The sequence below is a fragment of the Dermacentor albipictus genome, unplaced genomic scaffold (assembly GCF_038994185.2).
Source record: "Dermacentor albipictus isolate Rhodes 1998 colony unplaced genomic scaffold, USDA_Dalb.pri_finalv2 scaffold_23, whole genome shotgun sequence".
NCBI classification, from domain to species: Eukaryota; Metazoa; Arthropoda; class Arachnida; order Ixodida; family Ixodidae; genus Dermacentor; species Dermacentor albipictus.
Window position 1 is genome coordinate 5,591,345 of NW_027225577.1, and position 14,139 is coordinate 5,605,483.

General features: G+C 41.6%; 1 long non-coding RNA gene across 2 annotated transcripts; it reads right to left on the reverse strand.

The window, feature by feature from the left end:
* Positions 1–300: 300 nt before the first annotated feature.
* LOC139052439 (uncharacterized) lies at positions 301–10,626 on the reverse strand. Of its 2 annotated transcripts, none has more exons than XR_011509905.1 (5): positions 10,198–10,626; positions 9,357–9,447; positions 6,184–6,368; positions 4,210–4,371; positions 301–403 (listed from the first exon to the last, which is right to left on the reverse strand). It is a non-coding gene; the product is annotated as an uncharacterized lncRNA (long non-coding RNA). The 2 variants fall into 2 exon arrangements; XR_011509904.1 differs by having other exon boundaries at positions 301–406.
* Positions 10,627–14,139: the final 3,513 nt, after the last annotated feature.

Below are 14,139 nucleotides of genomic sequence, written 5' to 3' on the forward strand. Positions count from 1 at the left end.
TCAGCCGTGCCACCATCTGCGTTCGGAATGTGCATACGTGACCCACTGTTTTCAGCGGTCTTGAGCAGAAATGCAATTTGGTCAACGCTCGCACTTCCAGGGTGCTTTTGTCCACGATAGTACATCTCCTTTAATGCAAATGTCATGAAGGCAGCTCATAGTCAAAGCAGCAGGTCACCATTGAGAAAATTGTCTTGCCAGCACACTGACATGGCTGCAGAGATAAAACACTTTGCACTTTGTGATATGAATGCACTGCATAGCATATATACAAAAAGGTGCAACATTTCAGTCCTCAAGTTCTTAGATCACAGAAGCAACTTTATTTTCTTCAATCACTCGTCTTGCACTTCTTCCTGGTGAAAGTTGTTCTTGACTCCAAACGCTTGCAAGGATAAACTTGCTGCTGTTAGGAGAAACAAATAGTATTCGTGAATATCCATCCTAAAGAAAGCGGCAAAAAGTTTAATCACAGAACACGACAAAGCAGTAACTTCTGTGTTAGAAAAACATGTAAGTAGATCAACATTGTTGGAACAAGGGATGTTGCTGTAGCCAACATTTCGACATAGGTGCTTGTCATTAGGGTAGCAAATGTTTTCCTTGGCTGTGTTGTTTTGGATTTTGCGTATCTCACTGGCCCCTAGCCTCATTGGGGGAGAAGTAACTGGTGCGTATAATAGGTCAAGAGAAGTCAAAGTGTTAAAATAAAGGAAGGAAGGATGTGCTTAGCAGTGGTGATTGTGATGGAGCGGGTATGAGCGATGCTGTCAGTACTTGCCAAGAGTAGGGGTGACCAAAACAGAAAACGATGTACCCATGTAAGCAGTCATTAATCCAGTAGACCTAATCTTCCCAGAAGACAAAATAGGTATCAAGATAAACAGTTTGCACTTTTGGAAAAGGAAAACGAAGAATTAAGGAAAATAAATTTTGTATCAAGATGCATCTGGTTAGGATCACTGCAAGTGGTAAATGAAGGCGCATTATGAATATATATTTGGTTGAAAGCCGATGAAGAAAATATATATTAACCAAATATTAAAAAATAGGGACATTAAAATTAAACTGGATATGACCATAAAACAGTAAAGAACAGCCTGTGGGAAAAAATGGGATGGATAATATAACCAGGTGCAAGATTGCAAAACGTCGAGTGCTGTTTATATTCATGCTGCTGTTGACGGCTTCAAGTTTCTGTCTTCCTGTGGAACCTTTGTCTTACTTGAACAAGGAAATGGGTCATTTTTTAAACAAGCCAATTCAAATGCAGTTCAAAGCTTCAGCGGTGTTATAATGAAAGAAAATATTATGGTCAGTTCTCCTGCTCATCTTGAAACTTATTGTGCACAACAAACAGGGACGAAGAATAGAAGAAACACAATGTTAAGTGCTCGTCCTTGTGTTTCTTCTATTCTTCGTCCCTGTTTGTTGCGCACAATAAGTTTCAAGATGAATTTGTTCCAACTAGGCCGACTCGCAGTCTTGCTTCAGTTCTCCTGGGTGTGCTTTCATTCACCAGTTATTTCCACCGGTGTAAGTTCAAAATTTAATGGTCTAAATGGACCTCAGCTCCTGGCAAACCATTAGCTGGTCTTTTTTTCAACACAGATGCCTGCACATTATATGTGTTGGCAGGAGTGCTAGCGAACTACATTATACTTGTTGCCACAACCAAAGTGAAACTTGGTAACAGTGATTGCAAAAAAAAAACCAGCATTCCACAATACTGATTCAAGTCGTTTGGAAAAGTTGGTTAAGTTAACGTACACCCCCTACTCCACCAGACACAATTATTCACCACACTGACTCGCATGGTGTCAACCATGCTATTACAACACTAGGCATCAAGTGAGGAGAATTAGGGGATAAGAGGGCACAATGCTTTTTGTTAGAACATCAAATGTGCTTTACATAAATGCTACATTCCAACTAACAAAGGAGCAACCGGTTTGTGAGATAGTGACCAATGCATACGAAAGCTAATGACATTCTGTGCAGCAGAATGTTGACGATGAGGTGTTATGCACACAAGTGTACTCTTTCACACAAAATGACATCCTGCACTCAAACCTTGTGCCAACATTAGAGTTTGAAAAACACCATAGTGGAAAGCAAAGAGTGCTAAATTTGTTGAAAATTACTAAAAATTATTCGATTATTCATTATCCTTACTGTTCGTTAAAGATTCACAGATTGTTCCCTATGGGTGCTGTAAACAGGCACCCTTCTTTACAGTGGTAGCAACAATGATCTGTGGCACAGACAAGAATAAATGCTCATGAAGTTTATGCAAGAGTATATCCTACAAATTACACCCCATTTCACATTCCAATATGGTAGAAGAGGAAGACGAAAAAAACTACTTTCTGGTGGAGGATGCATACCCCAGAATAGAAGAAACAAGTGTACCCTAACCATTGCTGCTGCCGATGCCTGTGCACTAGCAATTACATATAATATGGCAGTTACAATTCTTTTTCCACAAGCACTGCAAGCTGCGGCCAGTTTACCAGTACACAGCTGTAATAAATTTAGGGCAAGCTAAAGCTCTCTAATGGATTTATCTCATATGACACAATTGGAATGCAATATTCTGCAAATAAGTGAAGCGCGATGTGCCATCCCATACAATGAAACACCTTTGAAGAATCTGAATCACCACCTGCACTCTTAGGCAAAGTTACACCCTTTGGAGTGCCCCTTCTGCCACACAACAATAATCGTTATTTGCCTTGATGCGTTTCCTTTCTTGAAGACGCCACGCCCGCTACTTTGTTGTCGGGAATGCTATCATGCTGATAACGCGCATGCCGTTCGTTACTGGAAAGCACAGGGCTCGCAGCGTTAAAGAAAGGAAATGCATAAAGGCAGATGACAATTATCGTTGTGTGGAAGAAGGGGCACTTCAAAGGGTGTAACTCTGCCTAAGAGTGTGAGCCGTGACGAGGGAAAAGAGTGTGTTCTGTGTAAAGTAGTGCACCTGTATAACCTAAAGCTTTGGAGAATGCATTTAGTATGAGCTGGGAAGGTTCCTAATTTTAATTGCACACAGTGAAAACCTCCATGCAGTTTTGCAAAATGCAAACCCCCTACCTTTTTGTTGTTCAAATGTAATGACACGTAGGGCCATAACATGTACATTACGGGTTTCGTTCCCAAACAATCAAAGTGAATAGCACCACCCTAAGTGTTATGTGCCTTCTTGTTAGTGTCGAATGCTGCGATCGGCAGAGAAACGGATTTCTGGAGCAATATAAAGTATTAGGTGCTGTGATCTCAGTTCTTTCACTGCTGTTTAAGCATTATCGGGTGCTAAAGTAAAGAAACGAGGAATAAATACATGCATATTTTACGTTACAACCCTCATAAGTATTTAGTAGTCTGGATTATGAAGGATTCCAGATTTACAATGCAGGACAGATTTCAATCCACTGAAAGAATGGCATCATGCCAATGATTCTGCATTTGGTGCTATATTTGTATTTAGTTCAGTTGGAATGTGTGTGTATCGTCAGCGATATCGCTTGACATGTTTTATATTGACTGTTTTCTAAATTTAGGCAAATTCGTATTCGCAAATAACCTTGTATGACACCAAGAACTTGCTTAGCAGGAGTATTTCTAACATTTGCAAGATATGAGGCTCTTGAATGCATATCTCAGCCTGGGGTACACGCCGCCCCCTAATCTCATCAGCAAGTTTCTGGAACTCATCTACGAGGTTTCTTATGATGAATGTAAAGTTGCTTGAATGGGAGAAATAGGGAATTTATAACAGGTGAATTATGCAGCATAAGAATGATGTCAGCAAGAAGCAAGCATCAAGAACTATAAAATGAAGACTATAAAATGCAAGAATTATTTGGGATGATTTAAAATTCTGGCACTGGAACGAAATGTCTTTCAATCTATATATAAACTCTGATTATTCACTCTACTACCACTATCTTCATTAGAAACATTCATAATCATTATCCTATCTATGCCACATCATCCTAGCTAATATTCAAGCCTTCATAAGCTGCTTTTTTTACTGCTAATTCTCTGTGGGAAAGAGGTGTCCGTATGAAGACCATATCATATACTTATTACCCGTTTTTTGATAAATGATAAGGGAAAAACTTCACGCCAAAAATGCATTGAGCTTGAGCAAGTTCTGCATTTGATGCTGTTGATTCTTTTTTCTCTTTGCCATCATTGACCCACCTGATTAGCTAAGTAGACAGAAAAGCTGCAGGAGAAAGGTGGGGGTGCCAAACCAGACTTGTGCCCCAGGGGACCTTTTCACGGTCACTGGAGGAACTGCCTGTGGCCTCGGCATCTTCCTTGAGGGCCACGGCCATGTCTAAGAAGCGTTGTCTCCACAGGCTGCACAAAGAAAGATAATTTGCTGAGCTAAGTCTTTTTCTTAAAAGAACCCATTTAAGTTGTATTCGTGGCTTTGCACCACAAAACTGACACATGACTGGCCACTCAAGACACTTTATGTGTATTCGCAGGCTTATTCCTTGGAAAAACACTTTTATGTAGCACACAATGAGTAACAGTAACAAAAAATGTATCAGGAGGCTTTCATATTGCTCTACAACTTTTCATTGACACATTTCATTTAATTATTTGAGATATTTAATAACTAATTAATAATTATGTAATTAGGCAGAATACACAATATAATCAGAGTATCTCCAAGCGATGGCAAACATTACCTTCATTTTATCTAGTTACATCGCATTTACATATTTCTAAATCTTGGTGCATGATAGTTAAGACACCCTGTAGATCAAAAAACAATATTAAAATTTTCATAATCATCTCTTGTGTGTTATTGGTGGCTATGGCTGCTTCAAGTTATTCTTTCAGTATGGTACAAGCAGTTTTGAAGTGAAATTGTTTTGCATCGAGGGCATGTAATCTAGGCAATCAAGCAAACGGTCAAGTTGTGTTCACTATTCAGATGTTTAACTAAGAAGCTGCAGGAAAAGGAAACAAGACACAACACCTAATAAACAATGCAAAATTTGAAAATTTAAACTGGACAAGAAACCAGTTTTTGAAAACACAGAAAAAAAGGCAGCAGCTTACATCGAATACACCCTTGCTATGTACTCCAAGTGAAGTTGTTACCGCAATGCTTGGGCACCATATGAACGTAACAATCAACAACTTCGAGCAGAATATTAATACCACTAAATGAACTGGCCTTTGAAGATTCTTGATCTGAAATCCTCAACGACTTGTTCTGGTGTTTAATCTGTCAAGCTCAATCTGTATTCTCAAAAGCTGGCTCTCGGCCATAATTTCTCTAAACGCAACATCAGCTTAAATCTCAAGGTAGGGTTGACCTGTAAATAAAGTGGATAATGCATGGCAAACATCATCAACTCTCTTACATGTTAACCAGAGGGTTCACTCATGCAGCCATGAAATTGTGATGCAGACACGATATATTGAAGCTGGTTTTGTGAAGTGTTTCATGCTTCCAAGGCTTCTTCAGTTGTGAAAGCTGTCTCCGTTAGCTAAATAAGCGATGAGAATAAAAAAAGAACTTCAACATGCTCACAATATGTTGGCCATTTGCAAGTAAACAGCAGCCTTTTTGGCACCCAGGTTGCCTGGTGCAAATCTACTATGCCACAGTACTTGCGTTACCCAGTACCAGCCACTTTAAAATGCAATGTGTTCAGAACCCTTTCCCTCTGTTTGTCTGCTTTAGAAACAGTTTAACATGTGTTCAGTAGGCGTCGAGAAAGGGGACAGAAAACACTGTGCACCACTGATTTCTAACATGTTTCGCTGGATGCAGCACATCGCACCGGATGCAGGTGAAGCCAGTGGAAATGCGATGTCATGCAGTCGCTTGTCCTGGAAGCAGGGCATATGGTGGACTAACTAGTGCGTGCGATCAGATAATATTGCTGCCGAAAAACTTTTCTTTGTGGTTTTTCACATTTTAGGAGGTCTCTACATGTCTGGTAAGCACTTTTATGACAATCTGAACCCGTATACGATAGTGTTCTCTTACATCAAGTTTTTTCTGATTTACCAGTGTTTCCATTGCACGTCACTTATGTTAGCGACACTGTAGACACTACAATGGAAAAATTCTGGACACCTCGAAACACTGCTTGGGTAGTTTATGGCACATCAGGCAGGCATGTTAGGGGAAGAAATGCCACACACCCGTGCAACAAAGTGCTGCCGCAAAGTTGTGAAGCACCAACTTCCGGGACAAGGCCGGCTTCAGTCGAGGGCGCTCGATGTGCTGTTCATCCCCTGTAGTAGAGATCAGTGGCGTGGACCCTTTTATACTGGATGTCTTTTCTGGTCGGAACCTTGGCAACAGCTTCCACCATACTTTTTTGAACCTGCAACATGTGCAGAGAAAGTCACATCACTGTGCATTGATTGTATGGCTTTATTGTGCTACACATTCTATCAAATCATTAAAAATACAGTTCACACATTTTTACTACTGTATATAGACAGTCTAGTTGCTATACACGCGAAACATTACCATTCCTCTGACAGAATGCAACAATAGAAGCGTACACTGTAAAGCTACACTAAAATTTAAATTGATGTGACACCGTATGAGCATACAGTATGCTTACTGTATGCTTTAGCCCTGTGTCAAGTAAAAGTTAATTGTCAATCATTTATGGTGTATTTCTACTTATTCTGGGTCATCAAACTGTACAATCAATGTTCCAAGTTTACACAATGTTGGCGTTTGATTGCCTATGTGATCCGTTTCCTACTTACGCATGCAGTAATCCCACTGTAATAAGGAAAAAGAGAATAGGAAATGCCGTGATAATCTTCTACATTTGATGAGGGCAGGAGCAATGACCAATAGCATGTGGTTGAAGCTACATAATTACTCAGTTTTCACACAGCTTAATTATTCAGCAAGTAATAAAGAGCTATCCTGTGCACCTCTGCATGACCAATAAAATCTGACTGCTTGACACTGCACTAAGGCTTGGTACTGTTCGGCAGTTGAGCTTTGGTTTTCTGATATACAGAACTGTTTAGGTACCAGTAGTTTACTTTGTGATAAAATGGAGCTTGGAGCACTGGTCATTTGCACATAAATAATGCGACAGCAAATATAACACAAGGATAGGAATATGGGTCTCTTGGAAAAAGTACAGACACATTATGATTATAATGTGATGTGATGCCACAATGAAACAGAAAGCAACGCATAGAAGTGGACGGCGCTTCCATGCCACCAAGGTTATTGGACAGACAGTACTTCAGAAGTGCCCGCAACACAATGTGTTGGTGGGCTAGTTGGTGTGAATCCATAAATACTTTGTTAAGCGCAAAACAATGGACACAAGAAAGACGACCAGCACAAGGCGTTACACTCAACTGACATCACTTTATTGCGTCGCTCCTTTATAAATAGTAGAATCTAGAAGAACATCCGCAGTGAGCACCATGCGCAGAGACCACCAACAACCAATCACAAGAGCGTACTCATGCGACGGGATCGAAAAAACCATATTGAGCACTGCACAAGGTTAAAGAAAGCGCACTAATGCACTGTGACCCCAATGACTGTATGAAGAAAGCTTCCGATAACTCTCAGGCGGTGGTATCACAGCACTTTTTCAAAATCGTAGTATCACGAAACATGGCTTTGCACTTCCGTATTTTACAATGTTGAGCCAAATGGGAACCTGTGCCTGTTGGTATGGATCGCTTAGGTTCGCAATGTTTCATGATGCTACGATTTTGAAAAAAGAGCCGTGATACCACCGCCAGAGAGTTATCGGAAGTTTTCTTCATATAGTCATTGGGGTCACAGTGCATTAGTGTGCTTTCTTTAACCTTGTAAAGTGCTCAATATAGTTTTTTTTTATTCTGTTGCATGAGTGTGCTTTTTTGATCAGATGTTGGTGGTTCCTGCACATGGTGTTCACAATAATAATATCTGGGGTTTTACGTGCCAAAACCACTTTCTGATTATGAGGCACGCCGTAGTGGAGGACTCCGGAAATTTTGACCACCTGGGGTTCTTTAACGTGCACCTAAATCTAAGCACACGGGTGTTTTCGCATTTCGCCCCCATCGAAATGCAGCCGCTGTGGCCGGGATTCGATCCCGCGACCTCGTGCTCAGCAGCCCAACACCATAGCCACTGAGCAACCACGGCGGGTCATGGTGTTCACAGCCCATGTTCTTCTAGATTCTGCTGTCTACAAAGGAGGGACGCAATAAAGTGATGTCAGTTGAGAGTAGTGCCTTGTTCTGTCGTCTTTCTTGTGTCCGTTGTTTTGTGCTAAAAAAGCAATGATGTATTCCTTGTGTGTGTTTGAAGACAGCTCCACACGCAGTAGCGTATCCAGTATTGCTGCCCAGTGGTTTAGCTCGCCGCAGTATGAAGTGCCACAAAACATAAGGAGAGAAACCTGCATTATAGTCTTGTTGCAAACAAGAATATAACGTGAAGTGCATTCTGAGGCCAGAAACTATAAAAAAAAATTTCATGATGCACCGCTGTGCAAGGTTTTATAGGAAAGTCAAATACATTTAGTGTAAATATGACACTATGATGGTGCACAATGGTGGTAATCTGTAATAATATAAAAGGTGCCTTAATGTTACAACAAAAGCTGACATTACTTAATAATAGCCCTGTAAAATTTAACATGCAGGGGCACCGCTTGGTTAAACAATAGTGATGTATTGTCTATGTACACAAGTATTACCCACGCATTTCTGCCATTGTCTAAATGGCATAAATGAATGGGTAATACTTGTATACATAGATATTACATCTCTATTGTTTAACCAAGTGGGTAAACTATGTCTGCCTGACACAAGATTAGAATTAAACCATAAATTATACATAGTCACCCTAACAGTAACACCTCATTTGAACTTCACAGTAAGTAGACGCCTGTTGATGCCAGCCTCTCCCAATGCTAAACTGTGCTGCATGCTCTACAGAGAAATTATAGTGGTATCACTCAACTCTGAAGCAATTCAGGACTGCAGCACTGTAGAAGACATCTACAAATGTCCCATTTCATGTATAACAGCCTGAATTGCTTGCACATCTTACCAAGTGCAAATTAAAATTTCTTTTTGTTTAGCATTTTTGCCTGCTAGACCACAATCCAATGTCATCAATATATTAACATATTACCTCAAAGAACCTAATTTGGCTTATAGATTAACACCTTTGCATACTGCCACAGCTGTACTCTGTCATATGCGTTGCAATCATAAAGGAGTGCTGGTCCACCAGCACTCCAATGTCACTAACAGTGATCACCTACAACGCTAAGTAAACGGTCATGATTCAGGTGGCAAATAGCTGAGAAAAAAAATCCACTCACCTTGAGAGCTACAATACTGCAATAACTTGAGAGAGATGGACCCATTGCAGGCAGCAGACCTCTTCTCAGCTCCAGCACAACAGCAACTTGCCTTTCAGTAAAAGAAAAGGATTGATTAGTAATGATAAGTTACCTTGTTTTTGCTGAGTATCAATACAATCTGACTTTCATGCATATCCACTCTCCGCTTTAGTAATACAACCTAATTATTCGTAAAATAAAAGAGTCAATGATGATACCATTCGCTTCTCTTGTATGTCCAAATTTTTTCGCACTGATACCCCGTGTACTGCTTGCTTACTGACACGAATGCCTTGACTGCCCAGACATCATTCGAAGGAACACGTCTTGCTGCACCGCAAAACGTTGCACCAAGAAAACAGAGCAGAGAAGCCACAGCAAAGAACTTTTTCTTCTGGTCACAATTAAAACGTGCACCCAAGCAAGAAAGTAACGACCACAGGTAGTGAGCGACTGCTATTGCCTCGAACGTTTATTTCCGTACTTTAACAGAAGTTCTTGTATCGGATACAGTATGCTCCCAAGCCAATACAAGCGTCAATACAAGAGCTCAACTGAACGCAGTTTTATTCTACGCTTTTAACGCGAGTGAACAAAAGGTTAGAAGTACCTCACGGAAATTGCAATCGAGCCGATCGCACTACGACTGGAATCGATCTGAAAAGATAGGGTGATCCCTTTCCCCATTCATGCGTCATTTTTGCCCTAAGACGTTGCATAGCGGTCTTTTGAAACAATATTTCTGTTCGCGACACCGGCTTACCACACATCATTTTAACACCTACGTTATGCAAACCAAATAAGATTCAAATGGGCTTACCTCATGAGCAAGTTACGAGCGCGCGTAGACTGTTGAACACCCGTTGAGAGCAAGCAGGCTATCCGTGTCCAAGCGCATACGTGCACCCAAACACAGGACTTCTTCTTCGATGCCGCAGCAAGCAGAGTTTTGTACACGAAGTGAAAGACATCCAGCGCAAATATCTCCGCGCGATGACGGCAAATAAGGAGCGCACAAGCGTACACAACACAGCGACAAATTCGGAACTTTGCCAATTCGAACGTGCCGAGACCCAAGCAGCGTAACCATCCATCGTTTCTGTTCTTCGCTCCCGATGCGTCAATCTCTCTTCCTTGGGGTCTTGCTCCACCCTTGAGTACAAATCAAGAGATATTTACGGCGAATTAACAACATTTACAACACGACTCGAAAAATGCCGTCTGACTACACATGTGCATCTCCGCCTGCCACTCCTAACCGACGCGCAGCGCGCGCTGCCCCCTGGTGCCGCACTCTGAGCGCGGAGAACCGAACAGAATCGGTTTCGTTTTCGCATTTGTGCTCTAGTTACTGGAACTGCAATATAATGGCTTGACAATTAATATAATTCTAAAAGAGGAGAACGCTTTCTCTCTTACAAGTTAGTGCGTTTTATACAAAGGGAGAGAGAATTCAAAAGGCAGAAAGGCAGGGAGGTCAACCAAAGCATTCGCTACTGGCGATAGCAAACGCCTGTGCTACAATGAAGTGCAAAGCAGTGCACTGCGATGCGTCCATAAGCTCGAGTACAGTGATAATTTGGGCGGGTTGGTGCATGTAATGAACGGGTAAATAATGAGTTGTGTCATAACATTACCCATGCATAAAGCACGTGGAACTAATGGCGTTGCATTCTAGGTCAAAAAGAAATAAAGCTTGAATCGTTACATCTCGACACTGGGCATTCTTTCTTTCCGAAATATTTTTTTCTTCTTTTTGACAGTATACACAATACTAGCACGGTAATAGGTCCTTCATCTTCAGTCACCTTCCAGTAGTTTACACACATGTCGGTGCATGTTCGCGTTCTTTATTCTACCGTACAAGAACGAGCACGCTTACCGGTCTTGTTTTAAGATGAAGCGCCAAATGTTTGAGATTACATCTTACCGCAAGAATTAACCCACGAACAGTGAAGATTATGCGTAATCGATTTGTCTCAATGAATGGGCAGTTATTGTCAGAGACGAGATATTTTGTAAATATCATGGGAATGAGTTCCACCAACTACATTGCAGTTCAGCAGTGCCCTTTGACACTTGGGTTAATTGCTTGCCGCATTCGAAAATTTCCTCCGACCGTTGTACTTGGATCTATAGGCCGCCAGTCCCCTCCGAGACCATTTATTGCCAAATGTAAACGCAGTTACGGTCATTATACCACTCCCTGCGTTTCGGTACTGATTTAGAGTGCGCACAATTTTTGGCGTATAGAGCACCAATGTCATTCCCAGTGCACCAGCACCTGAGTGCCGCAAGCTTGTTTACGTATGCACGTATGTCCCCGGCTCTTCATTCACTTAAACATATATGCTGCGTTATTAACTACAAAGCGCTTAATTTGAGAACATTGCGAGAACACGCATATATTTGCGCATATGATCAGCGTTACTAAGCCCATATGCGCGGCAAACTGCGACCGGAATAGAAGATGCGTATATATATTTATACGATCTGTTATTGCAGCTTTTGGTAGAAGGCTAGCTCTCACATTTTGTACGCAACTTCATAATGCGTACAGTTTGCGTGTTCAATAAAGTATTGTTAGCTGAAACTTTATGAGTACGAGCGCTCATTCAGACAGCTTAAATTTTCTCACAATATACGGATGTTCACATAACAAAAATACGGAATTCTCTCTGTTTCGTCCAAAACAGCGTATAGCCGTTACATGATTACAGTGAAAATGTCCGTAAAGCTGAATACGGAGAGCACTTTCCGTATATTAACGGCAGATTTTGCCGTATTTTTGAAATATGACATACTTTCCGTATTTTTATCTGCAGTTCTCCGTATAATGACAGAAATCCCCCGTAAAATTACGGAAATTTTTTACAGTGTATGTTTCTTGAGTGTGGATACATATTGTGCGCAGTTCATGGATATATATATATATATATATATATATATATATATATATATATATAATTTGTCAGAGTAATATGCTTACATCTCTTGTAGTCGCTACCCCTCTTTCGTTCTCCGTTCCTTTCCTTTCCTTGAGTAACTAGCAGGAAGCGCGTTTATTTTCTGCCAAAGGCTACGTTTACATGAATTTAATAAAGGTCGAGGCGAGTTCATTCAACCGACCTGCAAGCTGTATAAGTCGACTCGGCCAACCTGCATGGCAAGACGCATGTAAATGCATTAGGGTCGGGCTGCTTCGACTCGACTTCTGGCTCGACCCGCCCACGTACAACTCATGTAAACGAAGCTAAAGAACATTACGTCAATCTGCCTTATTGCGAAAATGTCTAGCTCGTGCAAAGCGCCGGCTGCAGGCAAAGCAAGCATGTAAAACAATGGACTCCGCAATCGACGTGTGACGTCGAATAGCAAAGGCTAAACGAGTGTTCTACTTCGACAAGCAACAGTTACTGCATATTTCAGGGAGCCTAAGTGCAAAACTGCTCGCAGCAACGCCTTTAGAAAACAATATGTCAGGGTTATAAAGTCTATTTGAGACGTCGTTTAGCCATTACTATAGCACGTCCTGCAAGTCAACCTTCAACCAAAGGGGGATATGTTGCTCTTCGTGACACCGTAAGCATTCCCGCACGCAAGAAAATGCCCAAACCTACAAAGGCCTTCGAAACAGAGATGAATATTACTAAAAGGAATCTGGTTTCAATGACTAGATTCCGAGAAATAGGTGTTGCATGCCAATGTTTCACGCTCGCATGATGCGCTATAGCTTTCTCGTTTCGTTTTGTTTAACCAGGCTAGAAATTCTGAAATGATTTCACATGAGTGCGTATGAACCGTCCGTGCACAGTTCTCTTCTGGCGAGTTGCCCACTTCTTTTAACTACAGTCTCTCCGTGCGTTCTCGATTTCTACGCAAATGCAAGCAGTCATGCATCGAAGTTTTTAGCCCGTCTCAAACGCCCATAGGTAAGAGGGCGTGAATAAATAGGGCAGTCTTTCGAATTCTATCTCTCGTCTGTTCAGCGGCAGTTATGCACGTGTCTCGCATCTGCACGGGGCAAGTGCGAGCACAAGCGAAGCCTACAAAAATAAAGACCACCTGTCAAGTGAAGACGGTTTTGCCCGTTGTTAAACAAGGCGTGTTTCCTGCGTACATGTATACTTTATCTCAACAATGGCATGCAGTGCAGGAAAAACTACAGTTTACGTCAACCAGTCAAGACTGAGAACGCACTGTTTGCCTCAGCTAAATTTTTATTTCACCACTAGCCTATTTGGTGTCCCTAATCCATTCCTGATTCCTACACTCAACCGGAGTCAAACACGGGCCTAATAGCAGCGCATGATGCAGACGAGCCTTTCTCCTGAATCACTGTATTGACGCTTAGGTTTCGCTACACTGGACGAGCCTTTCTCCTGAATCACTGTAATGACTCCTAGGTTTCGCTACACTGTACGGAATTAGCGAAGCGGTGTATGCGAGTATGCGCTCCCGCATGTAATAGATGCCTGCACCCACGCCTTTCTGTTGCAACCAAAGCTTGTTGTATAGTTTTACTTAAGCGCTGGTTGCTTCTGCGCTTTTGGCACGCCTACTCTTTTACGAAGTACCTTTAAGTAAAGCTATAAGAGTGGCGTAAGAAGTAGAAAATAGGTTCCGCTTCCCCACAGTTCAGGTACTTACTGGTTTGCGTCAAGATTTTAGTTTGTGGATAAATCGCAGGAAAAATGAACAACCTTTACTCAGTTTAAACCCAGACGGCGCCTCTCGGGCTTGGTCCTTTGTCTGGGTCCTG